At 41.1% G+C, this 21,995-nt stretch overlaps 1 pseudogene; it reads left to right on the top strand.

The window, feature by feature from the left end:
- The first annotated feature begins 36 nt into the window (after nt 1-36).
- Nucleotides 37-15,691, top strand: LOC133367853 (olfactory receptor 6M1-like; annotated as a pseudogene).
- The last annotated feature ends 6,304 nt before the right edge of the window (nt 15,692-21,995 follow it).

The following is a 21,995-nucleotide window of genomic DNA, read 5'->3' as shown; positions in this document are numbered from 1 at the left end:
AGCAGCTGTTCATTAGGAAATCTAAGTTTGGGCACGATGGTTCTCACCAGAGTAGGATACAAACAGCGTGGTCTGGTCCCCATGACGGACGATATTGCGGCAGTCATTAAAAAACATAATCAATGTAAAATCATGGATTTCTTTGGCCAGAATTTAAATGTCTCATCTGCTATGGGACCTCTGGACCTAATGGTACTGGATGGCACCGAATGCTTAGACTGGTCTTTGGGGCCACAGTGCCTAATGAAATTATCAACTGGGGACACTATGAGGGCTGGCGAGTACTCTCTGGCTGTGGAACTAGAGCATGCTGATCCCTCGATTGTAAACCTTCAGCAGGGTGGCAGCCCTGCTCAGCCCCAAGTCTGTGGAGACTCCGTGAGCGTTACTCCACCTTGCCCTGCTGAGATCCTGTGCGCCACTTGTTCATCTTCTTCAGCTCAGCCTTCCCCGATTTATAAGGGTCCTCATCATGAAGAAATGGATTCTAATACGGTAGTCAAACTACTTTATTCCCAGCTGGACCTAATTAAAAGCTTATTTATAAAATGGACAGAAGACCTGTCACTGATTAAGAACCTCCTTGCCGAATGTATGGGTCAGTTGTTATTATTAACGGCCCCAATGTCGTCTTGTTCAAAGGACGCCACCTTAATTCAACCTCTCTGCACTACTTTGTCAACGGCTGTGTCGGAGACTAAGTCTCGGGTGGACAGGGATCCTAGTCCCATACATGAACTTAGTTTTACAACTGAATTGCCTACGTGTGTAATACATCAGCCTGGTGAGCGAACTTTTAATACAATTAACCCGGCTAGCCTAGGCCATGCTCACAGTAAGTGTGGCATTAATGCTGGGGTTTCAACAAAAAAGGCTCAAAACGTAAAAACATCAAGGCTCAACCAAGTTTAAAGAGGAAATCGACCAGTCCTGAAACCCGATTGGTATGGATCCAAATAATCCGTTTCATCCAAGTGTGCTGACAACTGGTTGGCCACCACTCGCTCAGTGACCTTGCCCAGAAATGGTAGATTCGAAATTGGGCGGAAGTTATCGAATACTTGGGGATCCAAGGAGGGCTTCTTTAAGATGGGCTTTACAATTGCCTCCTTGAAGGCTGATGGCATCACACCCTCTTTCAAGGATGCGTTTACCACTGCTTTGATCCCCTCGCCCAATTTCTCTCTGCAGCTCACAAGGAGCCACGAAGGGCAAGGATCAGTAAGACAAGTGGTTGGCTTGACAGATGAAAGGACCTTGTCCACTTCCTCAGAAGGGAGAAGCCGAAACCGATCCCAATTTACCGGCATGCAACTGGCCAACTCTGGTTCATCCACTGTGTCCACGGCGCACGGGATCGAGCTCTGTAAGTGCTCGATTTTATTGGCAAAGTGTTTTGCTAATAAGTCACAGGAGGCCTTTGTATTCCCCAGGTCCAGGCTATTTGACAGATTGTATCTCCCTACATGAATCTGTCCAGGATTTGAGATCTTCAAGTGAGGCCCTTCTTGTATTCCCCACACCATCGCAAGGACATATGATGCGGACACGAGACAGGGCCTTTTCAGTGGCTGCCCCTAGGCTGTGGAACTCCCTTCCGAGTGAGGTGCGATCAGCTCCCTCCTTGCCTTCTTTCCGGCAACAAGTAAAGACTGTTTTATTTCAATGGGCATTTGGGATAGAGAACGACCAGGATTAAGCATCATAGGTTTGGTTGACTACATTATATGATTTTATTATTTTAAATTGTCCGCTGTTTTTAATCTATATTTTATGGTTTTAATTTTTCTCATAGTTTAATTCTTTTTTAATAGTATACTTCTGTATGTTTTAATTGGTGTTGTTTTTAGTTGTAAGCCGCTCTGACTCCTATTAGAAAAAGGGCAGGGTAGAAATAAAGTTTACTATTATTATTATTATTATTATTATTATTATTATTATTATTATTACAGTAAAAATGAAAGTCTCATCTTTTGCTCTGTTCACTTTCACCTCTGGCCACTTCCAGTTTTCCTCTAGCCATACCAGTCCCTGGTGTGTGGCTCCTCAATGGTTGCCTATAGGGTATGCTTCTCTCAACCTGAAATAGTTTCCCCACTCCTATGTATGTTTATTAATTTGTCTTTTCAACAAAAATAACATACCAAGTAACAAATATTTGTGCTATCATCCAGTCAGTGTTAAGCACTTTTAAGTTTCTTTGACTTCTATGGGAGAATGAAGCATGTGTCTAAAACCTTTCCAAAACTGAATGCTACGTTTGGCATTTGAAAATGTGCCAAATGCTGAAATGATGGGGGGGGAGAGAGAGAGAGGCTTCAGCAATAGAATGAATACTCACCACATTCCTCGTGATGCCTCAAAGGTCTTTCTCCCAGTGGTGCCATCACTTCATTAAAAGAAAGATTTCAAAGATATAGTGTGCTTTGTTAAGAAAGTGAACATATCTACGGGAGGATAGCACTAGTTGTCACCATTCTTCAGATTAATGGTCGACAATTGGTTTTCCTGATTTCCAGATACTGACAGAAATAATTTTTGGACATAAGAAAAAGAAAAAAAAAATAGCAGGAAAGAATACACAACACCTAATAGGAATGAAGGTATTATGTTTTAATTAAAAAATAATCTGATTTTCTCTCATCTGCTTTCTTTCCCACACCTGCAAACAGGGCACCTAGCTTTGTGTTAATAAACTAAAATTTAATTAAAATCCTGAATTAAGTGCACTTTCTTTTAAATGAACTGGGGGAGGGGAGAGAGATGAAACAATAATATTCCAAAGAAGTGTTCAAGAACTCTGTCTTCAAAACATGTTTAAACAAGGAATTGAATGATTGGGTATCTAAATTACTAGACGCGTTTCAGTGATATGAATGGTAGGATAGAATTTGGGATGTAGATTTTTAAAACTATTCTTATAAAAGAAATAACAAATTTATTGAAAACAGATGCCTTTTCATTAATCACTGAAATACACACTTTCAAAATATTGTTCATTATTATTGTTGTTGTTGTTGTTAACAATTTACAAACATAATATAAAACCAGCTGAAATTGTTTTAAAAAGTACAATAAAATCAACTAGAGATAAGTATAACAACAATACATAGGCAAAAAACCTCTTTAAGAATGTACCTATAGCCCGCAGCTATTTCTATCAAACTTTAAAAAGCAGGGAAATAAGGCAGCTATAGTGAATGCACCAGGGGAGCAGGAGACCTGAACTCCTCCCTGAGATATTGGACTGCCCTACAAATTTGTCAAAAATGCAAACACAATTTGGGCTGGTCTTTCACAGTCCAATCCACTTCCTGTGTAGCTTGGAAGAATTTGGTAACATGTGCCTCTGAGCATATGGTGAGTGGTGGCAACACCTGCTATCTCCATGGGGAAGGGGAAGGGGAAGGAGGGGATTGGAAGGGGATGGGGATGGGGAGGGAGGGGCAAAGGAAGGTTGAGGGAAGGGGCAACAGGGAGGCGATAGGAGGGAGGAGACGGGAGGGTGGGTTTGATCATTTTCATACTTTTTGAGTTCAATGGGATTTTTTTCTATGCAGTCATGTTTGAAAATGGAAATGGACTGCCTTCAAGTCGATCCCCACCCATGGCGACCCTTTGAATAGGGTTTTCATGGTAAAAGGTATTCAGAGGTGGTTTCACCATTGCCTTCCTCTGAGGCTGAGAGGCAGTGACCGGCCCACGGTCACCCAGTCAGCTTCATGGCTGTGTGGCAATTGGAACCCTGCTCTTCCAGGTCGTAGTCCAATACTGACCCAGGGAAGAGGCAGGGAGGAGGGGAGGAAAGGAGGAGGGGGGGGAGATTGGGTGGGTGGGCACTGAGCAGAAGGGAAGCCCCTTTCCTTTCCAAAAGGAAAACATTGTAAACAGTATCATTCTTTTTCAGGCTTTCCCCCACCTTTTTATTCTACCGCAGGCACATGTAGCCTCCCACCAACATTTAAACCAAAGCTTTCCCCGGCCATATCCACACCAGGCCTTTATTTCACTTTCGACAGTCATGGCTTCTCTCAAAGAATACTGGGAAGTGTAGTTAGTGAAGGGTGCAGAGAGTTGCTAGGAGACGCCCTGATCCCCTCACAGACTTCCATCAGAGTGGCTGACTGTTAAACCAGTCTGGCCTGTGGAGCTCTCTCAGTGGAACAGGAGTCTCCTCTCAGCATCCTTCATGAACTACACTTCCCAGGGTTCTCTGAGGGATGCCATGACTGTCTCAAGTGAAATCAAAGTCTGGGATGGGTGTGGCCCCATGACTAGGCAAGCCCAGCAACTGGGAGGCTTTTAGAATTCTGACAGTTGGTTCTTATTGAGCATGCCCCGCGTTATCATAGGGTCCCAGCCAAAATTTATTAAATTAATTACAAATCAGCCAGGCATTTTTTTCAACTTTTAAACTGCAGTAGATGAAGGTCAGAGTATGGGGCAACGTCAGTATTAGGATTACAGGTACTCCACAGAGTATTAGGATTACAGGTACTCCACATTGCTGATTTTTAATGAATTTCAACAGATTATGAGAACTCTGAGAGAAAAAAGTCCAAAAGGGCTCTGAGGTTTTTTTCTCTTTGTAGGCTTTGAACTGTCTATTGTCTCTGACTGTTTTGTGTATCACCATGATAATTGACAGGGTTGTTAAGCAAGCATTTCTGAGTTCAGGACTATAAGTTTTGTACGGTTTTGTTTTGAAATGAGCTTACAGGAAGCCTCAGAATGGCATGGGGGTATTTTCAATTTAACATTGCGGAATGTGAAAAATCCCCTCTGGCTATAGTATACAGCCACTTTCGTGGCTCTATATTATGACACTATTTTCACTGGAATATATCTTGGCTAATATGTGAAACATACTAAGAAGGACACTTTACTTCTTACGTTTTTATTCTCTTCTTTTTATTGTTATTTTCTTTTTCTCTTAGATTTTTTCTCATCTTCTTAGTTTTTTCCCCTCATTTACTTTGTTTAAATCTATTGTGTGTCTTTAGGATCATTACAAGTAAGATATATCAGTGACAACATCTCTGTTTTAATGTGCATACCAGCTTATGCATTTTTGTTGAAGAGTGGTGTCATTTGTTTTTATCATAGTTATGCTGTAGTTTGTTTATTATTCAATCACCACTTCCCCCTCTTATTAACATGGTGGGTGAAGTTCTTACCTTACGTTCAGTAACATTTGGTAGAGGTTTTCAGCACTGAGACAGATATGTGTAACATTGGGTTGTAGCCTCAGATGGCCTATATATTATATGCTGACCATTTCTAATATAGTTATGGAAAGTAAGATGGTATATTTCAGTTTCCAATATCAGTATCAGGCTTTGGCTGCTCCTCACCAACACCAAAACATTCCATGAACAGATAGGCGAGTATCCTAAGATACGTTTCTTTCTCCTCATCCTACAGTCATTGTGTATCTCAAAATGCCTCTCTAGATGGCCAAGGGAGCTATGGAACAATGTGAAATGGGGTACAGGGTGCTGCTGGAGCTGGAGTAGATAGGAAACATTCCTTCCATGATCTTCCTTGAGCTAATTTGTGGGAATCTAAGATTGACTTTGAGTGAATACCCTGCTCTGCTACCATTCCTCCTCTCACAGTGTTCAGAAGGATCCCCTGACCGTCCCAGGACGCAGGTGTCCATAGACCAATAAAGGTCTCTTCCATGAAGTTCCTCAAATTAACCTGTTTTAGGATCCAAGTCGTAAAGTGTGGGTTGTCGGAAGAGAAATTGATGGCAGATGGGCACACATAGCATTCATCTTTCTATTTTGGCTGTGTGATATTTAGTTTCTAAGATGGTGAACAGAGAATTACCTACCTACCTAACTGTCTGTCTGTCTGTCTCTGTATCTCTCTCTCATCTATCTATCAATCTATCTATCTATGTTGTGTGTGTATGGGGAGAGAGCAGAGCCTGTTGCATCTGTTTTACTAAAATAATATCAATGTTGTGGTAAACACTATACAAACTTTTTTACAGAAGCCAAGTCCTTGGGCTGGATGCAGAGTTAAGATAGCTGCATTTCCTTCTCATTGAATTTGTGGGACATATTAGGGATGACTAACGTTTCACACTGATTGCAGTGAGAGCAAACCTTTGCTACCAGCTTATAATATAAAAATTATCTTTGCAGCTGTAATGGTTTAAATGACTATTAGACTATTGCTGCAGAGGTGGTGGTGTTTCTGCCAGACTGTACAGCCCTGTGACAAGGGGGTGTGGCACTGGATTGTACTCTTCAGGTTATTATTTTTTTAAAAAATGTTAACCATTCTGTTAACTATTCCCTCTAAACTCTTCACACTAGTATTAATCATTTTATTTTGAATTCAAAAATTCCTACAATCACGTTCAAGGCTACACCGAAAAACAAAACAAAAACAAATATTGTGGCTTGGTAGTGTTTGGTATTAACCATTATTATTCAGCAGCTTGTTGACTGCAGTGACCCAGCAGAATCAAAGTGCCCATTCAGAAGTAGAGCAAATAAAAGTCCCAAGATCAGATGTTGTTGGACCCTTGCCATTGACCACGCTAGCTGGAGCTGATGGAACAACATCTGGAGGGCCACCATGCATTAGATGAATGAATATGGAAAGTAGAAGTAATGCAGTTAGGGATGTGATATTGCAAATATGGGCCAATATTTAACCATTATTAGCCCCAGAATCTCTCCATTAATGTCTAGTTTCTTTGAATTGGTTGCTGGAAGCTAAAATGTACTATGTGACTCTGATATGTAGAGGATAAAGGGTGTAGAAATAACATGTTGTATTAAGCTACTTTATAATATTTCTTGAAATGATAAAATGGTTGAATATATTAATTTGACTCAAAAAGGTATTTAAGTTTCTATTTTAAAGATTGTAATACATATTATTTATTTATTTAACAAAACTAAACTAATTTAACTCTTGAATGTAAAGACTTCTAAGTAGCATTTTAAACTGTTTTATTAAATTATCAGAACTAATGATATATACGTATCCTTATATTTGAGGAGGAGAGGAGATACTGAACAACTGTAGTTCACAATGATATATTTTATCAGAGATTCAAGAATGGAGATAGCAATTCAGGTAACTTGAGGAAAGCTTTTAATAAGAACATGTCAGATAAACCAGTGAAAGGCTGTATGTCATAATGGCCAGACTTTTTAATCAATGTTCAATCAATCAAGAGAAAAGTTTGACAAGATTCTGTACTTAAGGCACTTTCACCTTTCATTATCCAATGCATTTTGTTGGAGATGTCAGCAAGACTACAGATTTTGAGCGTATTTAGTGAAATTGTAATGACATACTGTTTTGAGCTAAGGTCAGTTCAATAAAAGAAAAGATTACTGTTTACAAATTGCCAGTGGATCCAACAGTCCTCTCATGGCCCGGGGCCCAATTTCACCCCTCCAACCCTCTCTATCCACATTTTGGGACTCTTCCCAAGCCATTCCTCCTGTCAGGTCAAACCTTCTGTCTCTAGGCCACACCCGTCAATGGTCTTGATTGCCAATGTCTTCAAATCCTTTCCCATGACTGGAATGTGTCATTATCTGTGATCTTTGCTTGCCTGGATAAAAGATGGAAAATTGTGAGTATGGAGGGCTGCATAAACCTTTGTATGGGTGGAATGTAGCCTACTGTACAAGGTAAGAGTCACATGTTAGACACCATCCAGCCTTTTGTCTCTGGTTCCTACCTACCACTGGAATATTGTTCCCAGAAGACGGCACACTGGAAAATGTAATCCTTCACCTGAAAATGTTTCCATCCCCATCTTACCTTGAGGTTGGATGGATTGTTATCACTTCAGAGTACAAAGATGATGATGAATTAGTCCCTGGTTGTTGTTGCTATGTGCCTTCATGTCGATTGCGACTTATGTCGACCATATGAATCAGCAACCTCCATTGAGGCCTTTCTCTCTGTTTGACTAGAGGTATTGTCTTTTTGCATTATTCCTTGATAACGTCTCTGCCTTCACTCCATAGTTCTTCTTCTTCTCTGTCAACTAAGTTTAAAGCCTCAAATCTGTTCCTTACAGTAGGGCTGCATTCATACGGCAGGTTAGGTCCCAGACCCCCGCCAAAAAGCAAAAACCACTGAAAAGCAGATGAGCTGTAGTGCGGGGGTCTGGAACCATTAAGGATTTATATCCATATAAACATTCAGAGGGTTCTGCACATGATCAGTTTTTCCTTAGTAGATTGTTATAGCTGCCTGTGCAAAGCGTATTTGTTAGTTTATTTTAAATTACAGACATTTCATTACATTTTCAGTCAGTTATGGTGAATTAACAAGATCATTGACAAACATTCTGACCACAGAGACTTTCCAAAATGGGGAGAAATATCAGTGTGGCTTAACAAATGCTCACATTTACGTACAAATGATGTAGACCACGTTAAACATTAGATCACCCCGGAAATCATTTCTGGTACTCATCCTCATCAAGGAATGGCAAATGTAAGAAAGGATTGATCATGGTGCTCTTTTGACAGGTCCTGGGTCCCTGCTTACATGGGAACCCCATGTGTCTTTTTTGGGGGGGGTAGGTCTGACTATCTTGGGATTGTTTGATGTCGATGGGACTTATATCTAACTAACTGTGCATGGAATTGTATCTAAGAGTGAACATAATCTGAGATTTCAGACTGGTTTCCCATAATCTTGCAAATGACAGAAGAGGTCAGATGCTAATTTTCTGCATTTCGAACAGAAAGAGAGAAAGGGATAGAAGGAAAGAGTGAATGAAAGAGAAAGGCATGAACTTCGTATGAATTATGATACTTAATTCAACTTACAATACAATTTATCTGTTTAGGACACTGGCATCAGAGATATTGAAATAAAGAACCAGTCTACTACTATGGAATTTACACTGGCCGGTTTCACTAGCTCTGCAGAATTAGAGACACTTCTGTTTGGGGTATTTGCATTCATCTATGCTACTGCTTTAGCTAGTAACCTCCTCCTCATCTTTACCATATGCACTTCCAGGAAACTCCATACTGCCATGTACTTCCTGCTCATCAATTTGTCCTTAGTGAATCTGTTTTCCATCTCAGTTACAACTCCAAAATTCCTCCAGACTCTTTGGACCCACAGAAAGACCATCTCTTTTTATGGTTGCATTACACAGTCATTTTTATTCATATGGTGTTTGGGAACAGAGCTTTTTCTCCTCTCATTTATGGCTTTTGACCGTTATGCTGCTATTTGCCATCCTTTGCAGTACACAGTCATCATGAGGAAGGAAGTGTGTGTTGGCATAGCCAGTGGACTGTGGCTTGCTGGGATGGTCGTTTCTGCTGTTCTTGTTGGACTTATGCTGAAGCTTTCCTTCTGCAACTCTAACATAGTTGAACATTTCTACTGTGATCTTCCCCCACTTTTAAAGCTCTCATGCTCTGACACCAGCCTTAATGAGATAATGATTTTTTTGTCAGATGTGATTTATGCGATGTGTAGCTGTGGGTTGACGTTAACATCTTACTTCTTTATCCTGAGAGCTATCTTCAGAATCCGTTCCACTGAAGGGAAGAAGAAAGCTTTCTCCACATGTTCCTCCCATCTCATTGTAGTCAGTGTTTTCTTCTCTTCAGCCATTTACACATATATAAGGCCCAGCTCAGCCTACTCTCTAGACAAAGACAAGTTTGTTTCTCTCATTTATTCAGTGGTAACGCCAGTTATTAATCCACTCATATATTCTCTGAGAAACAAAGACGTAAAAGAGGCACTTAAGACAATTATTAGAAGATTCAGACTGCTCCAAAGACCTTAAGTTTTATATCAATGCTGCTGCTTCTCTGCTGCTGTTAAGGAGAGGAGCTGAACAAGAGAAAAGTTGGCAGAAGTAAACTGTTGGATTATTCATGTGCACCAAAATATGCTCCATTTGATTGGAAATCGTGGAACATAAAATGCAGGCTTCCTTTAATCTGTATGCATAATAGCATTTCACTGAAAATGCATCCAAGTGGATCCTAAAACCTTCCTCTTTGTTACTGGCTTGTATTTGGAAGAGAAAACCATGTGGCTCAATAGACACAGGAGTTCTTCAGAAGTAATCTCGTGCTTGACACAAAGAGGTGTTTCCTGCATGTATCCTATGTCTAAGGCCCCTGACTAGGTTTATCATGTTCTTCCCCAAGCCTGGGGCCTATAAATGCTCTGAGGCATGATTGAACCCACCATATTTCCAACCACATTTTTTCCTGTCCTCTACCCTGACTCCACATCATGTTGGAAAGAAATCTTGCTGCTCTCAGGAAGTAGATGGTGCAGAAGCCTGAGTGACTGTATGATAGGGAAGCAAGTGGAGACAGTTTTATTTATAAGCTGTCATTTGTCTTGAGATGTGACTGATCATGATCTCTTTATTTATTTACCCTCTTGTCATGGTCACAAAAATGTGTAGTGCTCTCAAAAGCCAAATTCTGATAACTACTCCTATTAAACTTCCACATTCTATTTTCTTGAACTCCATGTTGAAATTGCAGCCTTGATACATGTCAGGGGTCACCGATGTTGCAGCTGAAGGCACACATGCACCTGCAGAGGCCTTCTTTGCAACCACAGAGTCCCCTCCCCTTGCTGAACTTAGGCTTCAAAGAAGCATTCTCTCATATCCAATAAAAGAGTGCATTGTGTGCTTGATTGGAGTGTGTATGTGGTGCATGTGATGCTTTCTCCAGTTTGCAGATATGTCCATGGACCCAAAAACATGGCTACCTCCTACTGCATGCAGAGGAAGAGCAGGCCCACACCATACATTTAAAGGGCATGACTTCTCTGAAAAATCATGGGAACTAGTTTGTTCAGAGTGCTGGGAATTTGTAGTTCTGTGAAGGAAAAATCATAGTTCCCAAGGTTCTTGGGAACACACAAAGTCTGTGTGAAAGTACATATTTGGAAATGCCATCAGTGTAATCCTAAACACACTTAATAAATAATATCGAATTTGCATGTCACAAAATATATTATGGTCATGTCCATAAGCACCAGGAGGGTAGTTGCCCAGGGGATCTTAGTCTCTCTGCTTTTTTGGGAGCAGGGTCCCTATGTCTCCAAGCATCCTACAGTCAGCATGAAAAGGGAGTGTGTTAGTCACTGAGAAGAGTCTTCTAATATGCTTCCTTGCCTTTTCTGCAGATTGGAGCCAATCAGAGTGAAAGGAGGTGAGTCAGCCACTGAGAAGACTCTTCTCAGTTGCTAACGCTCTCCACTTTCATGCGGATTGGCTCCTAGAGATGTTTGTTGTTGTGAGAGAATGCATTAACAAAGATCTCATTCTTAATCCAGGAGCAAAAAAGGGTATAGATGGCTGTAACTATCAAGAAGGGACCCTGCAGCTCTGAATTTTCTACTAAACAATGGATAAATGCCTATGTAACTTTGTGTCTGGAGACGTATTATTAAGAATCACTTTCCATAATTGTAAGGAGGTGTGTCCATTCGCATGCATCCCAGGCACCTAAATGAGGGGTGGGAGCAGCATAGGGACATAAGCAGGTGTCTTATTCCAGGGGTTCCCAAACCTTTCTTCTACATAGACCACTTGAAAATTGCTGAGGGTCTGAAAGTATCTGAAAATTTACTATGGGCATATGCAAGATAATTAACTCCCATTAGCAATAAGAGCAAGAATTTGAACTGTGCGTATGATATTGTAATTTAAAGGTGTAATTTTAATTTTGCTAGTTGTTTATGTCACTACTATTGCCATTACATTCAGTGATATACGGGAATTACGATTTACGAGTAACATTAGTACAAAAAACACTACTAAAGATTCTGTATGGTTTGGTACAGGAGGAGGTCCATGGGGTGACACCATGAGTTACCGCACCAGGTGACACCAACCCTAGTGACACCACTGACCATGAGCTAGTATAACAAACTATGTACACTGAAGGGGACTATCTTGAGGGACAATGACTGCTATTAGACACATATTTAGGCATAGTTAAGCCTATTGGCACAATTCAACCATGCATATGCAGAAGAAGTTATTAACATATTCAGTAGGCGTTACTGCAAGGGAAATGTTTATAGTGTTGGCCTGCAGTTATACTTAAAGAAAACCGATGTAAACTAGACGGAAGCTTCCATATACTTGTCTATTTAGGGTTTGATTTCATAAATCTGAGATCCTTCAGTTCTTCTGTTAGAGATTCCACAAAAACGTATTTGGAATATCAGAAGAGATTTTCAGTGTGGATTACACCATCCTTCCTTCTTTGATTTGTAAAGGTAAACATCAAAAATCCTGCCATGGGATGGTGTCTTTATCATCAGATTATATTTATAGATTAATATGGAGTTTTTAGAAATTGCTTGAGAGATACTGCATTAGGGCTGCTTTCACACTGCACTTTATTCCATTATTCTGATGATTTCTTACCTGGTAATTTGTGCATTATATTTGATCTTTCACACAACACACAAGCTAGCACCAGAATTCTAGTGGAATGTAGTGGAAGTTTAGCGCTAATTTCCACGATAAAGGATACCAGAAATAATCAGTTAGCAAGACTGGGAACCTGGAAGATTGCAGGAATAATCTGCAGCTGCTCACGTGACAGGCGTCCCAGCATGCAGTGCATTCTCACCCTTTAGTCATGTGGGGAGGGTTGCCTGACAAACATTGTACCGGTATTCCAGCATCAGTGCTGATAGCGGCAGCATTTCCCACACACACCCCTGTTTTGATACAACTACAGTAAAACAATTTAGAAAGTCAGATCCTAAAGGGAGAGGGCTTGCATGGTGATGGGATGAGATCTTAGACCTCCTACACAGTGGGGAACAGTGTGCATGGGTGAAGGACGAAAACAAGCCATGTGAAAGACAGTTGTGCAAAATGCTGGTATATCAGCTGAAAAAGCTGATATTTCTTAACACAAGAGGTACTGCAGTGTGAACGGGATTTAGAAATTGGGACAACAGCACTACCTTTTTCATCCATTAAACTAATGCAATCAGCCCCATGGGTGAAAGAAGAGAGACATGGGATTGGATACACCAGCCCCTGCCCAAAATAGCAGTGTAGACCATGAGTAGGGAAAGGTGACTCTGTAAATTTCAATTTCTCTCAGTTTCTCAGTTCTCCACATGTCCGTATCATTTCACAATTTTTAAAAAAAACATCCTCATGAAATTTTATCCACATTTTAGTGTGAATTTCTCCCAGTGTAGACAATTTTGTATGCATTTTGCCTAATATTCTCATGTTTTACAGAACATTCCCCCAACTTCATATGCATCCCCCTCAATAAAGAGCTGACTACCATAAGTTCAAGGGTACAATATTTCTGTATGCTATTTTCACATCTCTGCATTTTTATGCACACTTTACCCTAGTATATGCATTTTTGCACACACTCCCTTGCGGAGGAACTGCACTGCAAAATTCAGAGAAGTGTGACTTTTGAAGGATGGCTGTGTTTCAGTTCGCATATTGCTTTGGAAAGTGTGAATGAGGTAGGTCCAGCTTTAAATGTGAACGGAATTGAACTTTCCCCCATCCTTAATCATGGGGCTGTTTTTGTATACATGTTTAGGTTTGAGGGCTTTTTCAGATTCTGGTGCTCCTGGTTGTATTATTGCTTCCCTCAAAATTCCAATGTGGAGCAAGCCAGTCTGCAGGTTTCTTCATACCCTTGTCAGCTGGGTTATTCAATAGACATGGATGGTCATGCTTTGGAGACATAAATCATCAAAATATAAACAGCATGATATGTGACAGACAGCATACTACTATATTTCTGTATGTGCATATGTCTAATCCTTACAGTCTTCCCAAATCCCTGTATCCTTTTTTTTCTTTCTGGGGGGGGATATGAGATCATGCATATGCAAGTAAAGCTATATGCACATATGACTCCATCATATGCAGTGTCCACAAAGTGGGACTTTAGCACAGCAGCAACCCCACTCTGCTTATGGAACAGTTAGTGTGTGAACCAGCCTTTAGACATTTCTGGCTCTAAAGCAATGCGTGCACATTTCTTCCTCTTCCATATCAAACTTGGTGACTCTAAAAAATGTTGCTCGTGGAGATGGATGGAACTTTCCTGGGACTCATGTTTACAATAGAATTCATCAGCTTCAAACATAAATTTCATATGAATCTCTCTCAGTAAAGAGCTGACTATTAACTGGCTCTTCGAAAAGACACAGGAAGAGCCCTGTTTGTTCATATGGAGAATATGTCAAATTCAGAATTCAGTTTCTGGTTTGGCATTCAATAGCCAGTAAGTCAACAAGAGAGAAGGCAACAATTCTCCCCAAATATTCATTTCCAGCACTGGATGTTTAACTGTATGGTTATTCTGAACATGGAGTTTAAATTAGGTATCCTAGTTTCTAATTAATAGACCTAGGACTTATCCTTCATATATTTACCAACGGTGAACAAGGGTGTGCATTGATTCTGTGTGAACCCTGAACAACAAGGCAAATGAGGGTGATTTGGAGGTAGATTGTGGACTTAAAGTATGTGCATAAAGGTAACAGCAAGACCATTTCCTTACCCTTCTTCTTTTCTGAGAAACAAAAGCAATATGACTGGGAAAACACCCAGACCTCAAGACTGCTGGGGGGGGGTGGGTGGAGTTTTTTGTTTAGATTCCCATTTAAAATCAAAGGGAACAAAACAGAGCTTCAGATTTAACATATCAGATTTGGCCCCAAATAGCAAATAGAACCAGAACAACTGTTTTGGATCCAAAAGAGCTGCCTCCAAACACTATAAATACAGATACATGATGCATCTTGTGGTCACTGCATACCTCTCATGAATATGGCTGATAAGGTGTCTCTACCTCTCTTATTTGACCATTACGGGTAATGTCACACAAATTAAACTGGTACTTACTAATCACCATCTTCAATTGCCAATGTATTTTTTCTTGAGCAATCTCTCATTCCTGGAGCTCATGATCACTGCAACCGTCATGCCTAAGATGCTAATAAATATAATCACAGGAAAGAAGACCATCTCTTTTGTGGGCTGTCCTACTCAGTCATTCTTCTATTTCCTTATGGGCTCAACTGAATTCTTCATCCTGGCTGTAATGTCCTTTGACCGTTACGTTGCAATATGCTACCCCCTGCGCTATGCATCCAGTTTGAACAGCAAAGCCTGTTTCCAGCTCCTTCTGGGGTCATGGGTTGGTGGTTTCTTGATTATTCTAGTTCCCAGCATTGTGACAGCTGGTCTACCATTCTGTGGCCCAAACATTGTCAACCACTTCTTCTGTGACAGTGCCCCCTTACTCAAGCTTGTCTGTGGTGACACATCATTGGCTGAAAGGGTTGATTTTGGGACTTCTTCTATATTGCTTCTGGGTTTACTTCTCATAACAGTTGTGTCATACATTTACATTATGCTGTCCTGAAGATACCATCAGCACAAGGGTGACAAAAGGCCTTCTCAGCGTGTGTTTCTCATATCACTGTGGTAACATTGTACTATGGGAGCTCTATCTTCATTTATGTCCGTCCCACTAAAGGGAACATTCTGGATTTCAACAAAATAGGCACTGTACTGAACACAATGGTGACACCCATGCTAAATACTTTCATATACAGTCTGAGAAATGTGAAGGTGAAGGATTCCCTTAGAGTTATCTTCAATCAAAGAAAACTAATTCTTAAGAAATGAACTGAACATGCAGCAAAATCCAGCAAAGGGATTTTAAGATCCGGTAGCTTCAGTGGGAGAGAGTCAGCATAGACTAGTGTGTTGGACTTAGATTATGGAGACCAGGTTCAAATCTTCACCTAGCTAGGTAGCTCACTATATGATCTTGGATCATTTAATTATTGCCAGCCTTACCTACCTCCAAAGGTTGTTGTGAAAGGTAAATGTGGCCATCCATGTATGTGTACCTTCTAACCTCTAGAATGCCCTGGGAGATGACTGAAAGTGGCTTTTCAAAATGTAAGAAATAAATAGGTTTTCTTAAGCGAATTTAAAAAGTGGTTTATTTGACTGGATAATGTCATTTGTAATTTGAGGGGTTTTGGGGGGTTCTTGTAAGATACAAAGTGTTATTAACTAGAGTTATATGCACATTCTTCATTGGAGTACTAATTCTAATGATATGGAAAATGAACAAAAGTCTTAAAGTATCATCATCTATACTAAGAGTAAATTCAATTCTCTGAGTGATATTCCTTTTGGAGTCAAAATGGCATCAATCATGAAGGTTTCAGCAGGCTTGGAGGATCCCCAATATTTGCAGAAGTGCCAAAAATGGGTAGAAAGTAAAAAAAAAAAGGAAGAAAATCCAATGGGATCAAAACATTCTCAGCTGGGATGGAATGCTGATGTCTGCTAGGAGGAGAGACCAAAATTGAAAACCAAGAGGAAGTAGGATGCCTTATTGTCTGGAACACTGAAGACACACATTCTCCATTGTAACATTTTGTGGATGGCCCTAAGTTATTATACAGCCATGAGAGTGGCTCCGTACTAGAGCCAGCATGGATTTTTCACATTCCGCCATGTTAAACTGAAAACACCGCCCATGACATTCTGCTGCTTCCCATAAGCTCATTTCAAACAAAACTCTTACAAAATGTATAGTCCTGAACTCAGAATCACTTCCTTAACAACCTCTAAGTTTTCATGAAGATGCACAAAACATTCAGAGAGAATCCAGAGTTCAAAGTGTAAAACAAAGGGGGGGGGGAATCCAGATCTCTGCTCAACTTTTTTGTCAATAGTTTCATAATTTTTGAAATTAATTAAAAATCAGCCCTGTTCATAGAGTATCTCTTCCTATTACTGACCTTGCCCCATTGTCTGACCATCATTTTGTGCAGTTTAAAAGTTAAAAAAAGAATGGCTGATTTTTAATTTAAGAAAATTAACATTGGAGTCTATTATAGTGGAGGCATACTCAGTAAGAACCAACTGTCAGTGTTCTAAAAGTCAGACTGTTTGGCTTGGCTAATTAGGGTGACACACCCATGCTAGAAATTTATTCTACTTCTACATTTATTCTAAACAGTCATGGCTTCCCTCAAATAATCCTGTGAAATTTAGTTTGTGAAGGCTGCTGAGAGTTGTTAGGGGGTGTAGTTTGTCAGAAAGCTGCTAAGAGTTGTTATTTCCTTGACAGAACTCCAGTGATTTAACAGTCAGCCCCTCTTCCCAGAGAGTTCTGTTAACTGTGGCTCTGTGGGGGGAATAGGGCATCTCCTAGCAACTCTCAACACCCTTCCCAAACTACACTTCCCAAGATTCCTTTATGGAACACATGACTGTCTAAAGTGAAATAAAAGTCTGGTATGGACATGGCCAGAGACCGCTTTGGTTTAAACTGGGTGGGAGATTACATGTATCTGCTATTGAATAAAAAGGTGGGAGAAGCCCTCCAAAATAATGATACTGTTAACAATGTTTTCCTTTTGGAAAGGAAAGGAGTTTTCCCTCTGCCCAGTGCTAACCTACCCAATCTCCTCCCCTACTCCTCCCCCTCTCCTCTCCACCTTCCACCTTCCCCCACCTCCCTGCGCCTCCCCAAATCAATTTCACCTATCCCAAGCATGATTGAACACGTGTAAATCCCAATGAACTTGATAAGTATGCAAATGAGTGAACCTGCCCCTCCCCCTCAGCCCTCCTTTCCCTCCCCTCCCCTCCCCTCCCCTTCTTCTCCCCTCCCACCCATCCCCTCCCCTTCCCCTCCACCCTCCTTCCATTCCCCTCTATCCCTCTCCCTCCACCTCTTCACTCTCCCCTCTCTGCTCCTCCCCCTCTCCCCTGCCCATCTACTCCCTTTCACTTCCCTCTTCCTCCTCCATTCCTCAGTCCAGACCTCCCTCCCTCCTTATTACTTTTCCTCCTCCCCATGGTCATTTTTGCCCATCCTAAGCATGATTGCACAGGAGTAAATCCCACTGAACTCAATAAGCATGCAAATGATGAAATCTGTGTTTGCCATTTCGCTCCCACATTCCCCTCCCCATTCCCCTCCTCCTCTTCCTTCCTCCTCATCTACCAACTCCTTCCCTCCCCATTCTCCTCCTCCCTCGTGGTCAATTTTACCTATTCTAAGCATGATTGTGTGGGATTAAATTTCATTGAAATCAGTAAGCATGCAAATGATCAAACCTGCCCTCCTCATAACCTTCCCCTCTGGCCTACTCCTATATGCTCAGAGGCATGTTACCATATTCTTCCAAGTTACTCAGGAAGTGGATTGGACTGTGAAAGACCAACCCAAATTGTGTTTGCATTTTGACAAATTTGTAGCGCAGTACAATATCTCGGAGAGGAGGTCAGGATTCCTGCTTCCCTGGTGCATTCACTATAGCTGCAGAGGCTGGGAAAATGGCCACTGGGAGAAGAGCTCCACTTCCCTTCTCTGCTGTCTCGCCAACACATTAACGTGGATTAACTTGGACCACAGCATTTCAATACGTTTTTAATGAGTGATGATTGTTTTTAGAAGCATTCTGCTCCTTATCCTCCCACTATTTATCTTTTGAGCTGCCGTCGACAAACTGAGAAATTGATAAACTCTGACGAAGAGAGGTAAGGAGCCTCTGTTAAACTCCCCACGGCTTCTACAGGAAGTATTTTGGCATTAGTCATTGCTGCTCAAGATTATAAATCATCTGGACAAAAATTGTGATTATATAATTTTTTCTCTCCTTGTGAGAAAACATTACTGCTACTGTTAGCCCTCTTCCTCACAGTTTGCTATAGCTTTTAAAGCAGAAGGCTCTGGAAAATGGTCTACACTAGAAAGACTTACAAAGAACAAGGAATTTGTTTGGACGGGGGTATAGCTCCAATTACTGCTAAGGCAAAGCAGTTACAAATTACTCATTTCTTCCCTCTAATTTGAAAGAGGAGTTGAATTTATCTGTTTCCCCCACTGAGGAGGAGCCAAAGGCAAATGACTATGGATATAAGGAAGGTCCATCTCGTAGCTCTGAAGGTTTTACCTCTAATGCTGCTATTCTGGACTGGTCCCTAGAGATGAAGGGGGCCCTTCTACCGGACCAATCTTTTCCCCCTTCCTACAATCTTGCTTCTGAATTGGAACTGGTTGAAAGCTCATCCAAGCTGCAATCATTTAAAGTGCCAGCGAATTTTATACCTGTGGGACAGATTTTGGAGGAGCAGATTTTAACTCCCCCCTCAAAACCTTGCCTCCTAGATACATCCTTAGAGCCTTTTATGGGAAATGTAACAAAAAATGAGCTCCTTCAACCTACTGAATACAATTGCTTGGTCACTAGATTGGCTGTAATTTTAACAGAGATCGGCTGTATTAAGAATTTCTTAACTGAGGTTAACAAACTGCTGACAATTCTAGTGGAGAAGTTTAAGAAAATGGGTTCTTGCCCCAGGGTCGATCCAGTCGTACCCAGCGCCACTTTGGATGCAGCGCAAAGCTCAATAGTCCAGAAAAGTAATTTTAGCCTGAAAACTGTCTCCAAACACCGCTCCAAAGCGAAGAAAACTGTGATGTTCCTGTATTAATGTAAATATGGTAAGTGCTGTTTGTATAGAAGACGTATGGTAAGTGGAGTGAAAGAGGAGGGGGGAGTAGATGAGCAGTAGAATGCTGGATGATTGGCTGAGCATTTGAATGGCTGAGAGTATAAATGGAAGAATGACAGTTGAATCGGAGGGTGTTGTTTGAGGTGGGTGTTAGTGAATGTGAGAGAAAGAAGGTGTTTGGAGGTGGATGTCAGAAGAGTGTGGAGAAAGAGGGAGTGGGAGTTCAGATTAATAATAAGTCAAGTATCACAGGAATAGATGAAACCATATGCTTATGTACCATTGTAAAAGTGATCTTGTTATTTCTGATATTTAATAAATACTATTTTGGTTTACCGAAGGCCTGATCCTTGGCTGGGGAATATACAGACCAGAAGGAAGGGCAAGGTAATTACCAAGGCTGGAGCGAAACAGTAACTAATGGTGGCAGCAGTGAAGGGAAGAATAATAACATTACAAGTATCCAGAGCCACCCAGAATTATATGCATTCTATATAGATACAAAGGGGTTGGGAACGGCATAAGCACAAAGTCACAGAAGTAACCAGATAGAGAGAGACTCAGGCAAAGTCTCTGGGAATATTGGTTATAGGATGTGACTGGTGGTGCTGCCTAGCAGGGGGATCTAGTGAGATCTGTGCTAGAGCAGAGAGAGAAACCATAAAAAGGACAGTCCAGACTGGTGGAGTGCCTGGTGGTGCCTAGTGAAAGGCAGTAGCCACAAGCAGGTAGGAACCTGACAGGGAGAGCCAGGGAAGGGCGTCACAATCACGCTTGTGAAAAAACCTAAAAACATCAAGAACTTCAGAGCCCCAAGGGCTAGGAAGATGAATTTTGCCAAACTCTTAAAATTTTTAGAAGCCTTGCTGAATACCAGGAACAACCAACGTAATACTTCTCCAGACCAGGAAAAACATCCGATGCGACTTAAATCTAAGCAAGACATAGCACTTTCAACTCCCGGTGGTACCTTTGCCCATTACTTCATCTTACTCTCATGGCTTAATGCCGCAGGGGAATAGGGCTCAACCCCAACAAGATCTAAATTCGTTTCTGACAGCGAAAAAGGAAAATCACTGGAATCTAAAACTTATTCCACACAAACTAGTACTACTTAATTGCCCGAGAGTAAACGTTCACGACGTTCAATCTGTTAGGAAATCTCATGTTGTCAATTTTCTGCAACCGATCGTGGAGGAACGGGTGACGACAACGGATATTATCAGAGTGGAATATCTGTACAGCAACTCTGCAAAAGCCAAGATACTTTTGACTTTTAGAAAATTGGACAAAGTAAATTTCCTACGTGCTCATAGGCAAACATTACTCATGCATGGCATAGTCATCCAAAGATATTTCCAGAATAGGGCTGGTCTGCACCCTTTACTACCGGTTCTGTATGCGGTACATTCAGCAAAATTGGTTAGTACTCCTAGTCCTGAGATAAAAATTCATAACGAGGGCCTAATACCTCCTGTTTCAAATTCAACAACGGTTCCTCCCATGCTGCAGTGTAACATCAAATCTGGAGTGGCAAATTGTGGTTGTTCTTCACCACCTAATGCATTAACTGGCTTAAAACAAGAGTTTAGATCTAACTCCTGTAAAAATGAAGATCTGCTTAGTCCTTTTAATGAAGAGGAGGAGAACCTTTTCACCACCTTCAGTGGCCTTCCAATGACTGCACAACAGGACATAATTTTAAGACTCCAGAGACTATCCTCTCACCTTCAAAACAGGATGTTTCAACCTGAGTCTTCATCGGATACAAAGCCGGGAATTCCACATGTTCCGAGTGTGCCTGGAATTTGTAAATCTCTGCAGGCTACCACCCTCCCAGAGGATTTAATTCTCTCTTCCCAACATAATGTTTTAGAGTCCTCTTGATTCAACCATATTTCCACACATGACCCTCCTTGGAGGACGTACTTGAATGCGCATTCAATTCCTTCCTGGAACGACGTGAGGTTTCCGGAGAAAGATGAAATGGGCTTTCCACCTAAATGTCAACCTACGACACACCTTCATCTTGTGAAGGCACCAATCTCTAACGTTAGCAGACCGGCACATACTTGCAAGGCAATCATACATCATTAGTCATTCTCCTCTTTGGAAGATTCAAATGCCCCACCATCTTTTTCACTCCCTTCTCTTCAGTATGTTGACGGTGTGTTACCTATTAAGATTTTATCATGGAACGTTGCAGGTTGGTCTTCTAAGTTTGCAGATGGATCTTTCAAAGACTTCTGCGCTCAATTTCAAATTCTCTGTATTCAAGAAACACGGGTAACGTCATCTTTTTCACCTTCTCTACCGGGTTATGCCACTTATTCACTTCCAGCAATTAAATCCGATCGTAGAGGTAGACCGCGAGGTGGCCTGGCAACGCTAATCTTGGTGGACTATAACCCAACTATTACTCAGGTTGAGGTGGGTTCCTCTA

This window comes from Rhineura floridana, chromosome 11 (genome assembly GCF_030035675.1).
Source record: "Rhineura floridana isolate rRhiFlo1 chromosome 11, rRhiFlo1.hap2, whole genome shotgun sequence".
Lineage (NCBI taxonomy): Eukaryota > Metazoa > Chordata > Lepidosauria > Squamata > Rhineuridae > Rhineura > Rhineura floridana.
The sequence above is the reverse complement of the archived record's forward strand: the minus strand, read 5'-3'. Positions and strand labels throughout refer to the sequence as shown.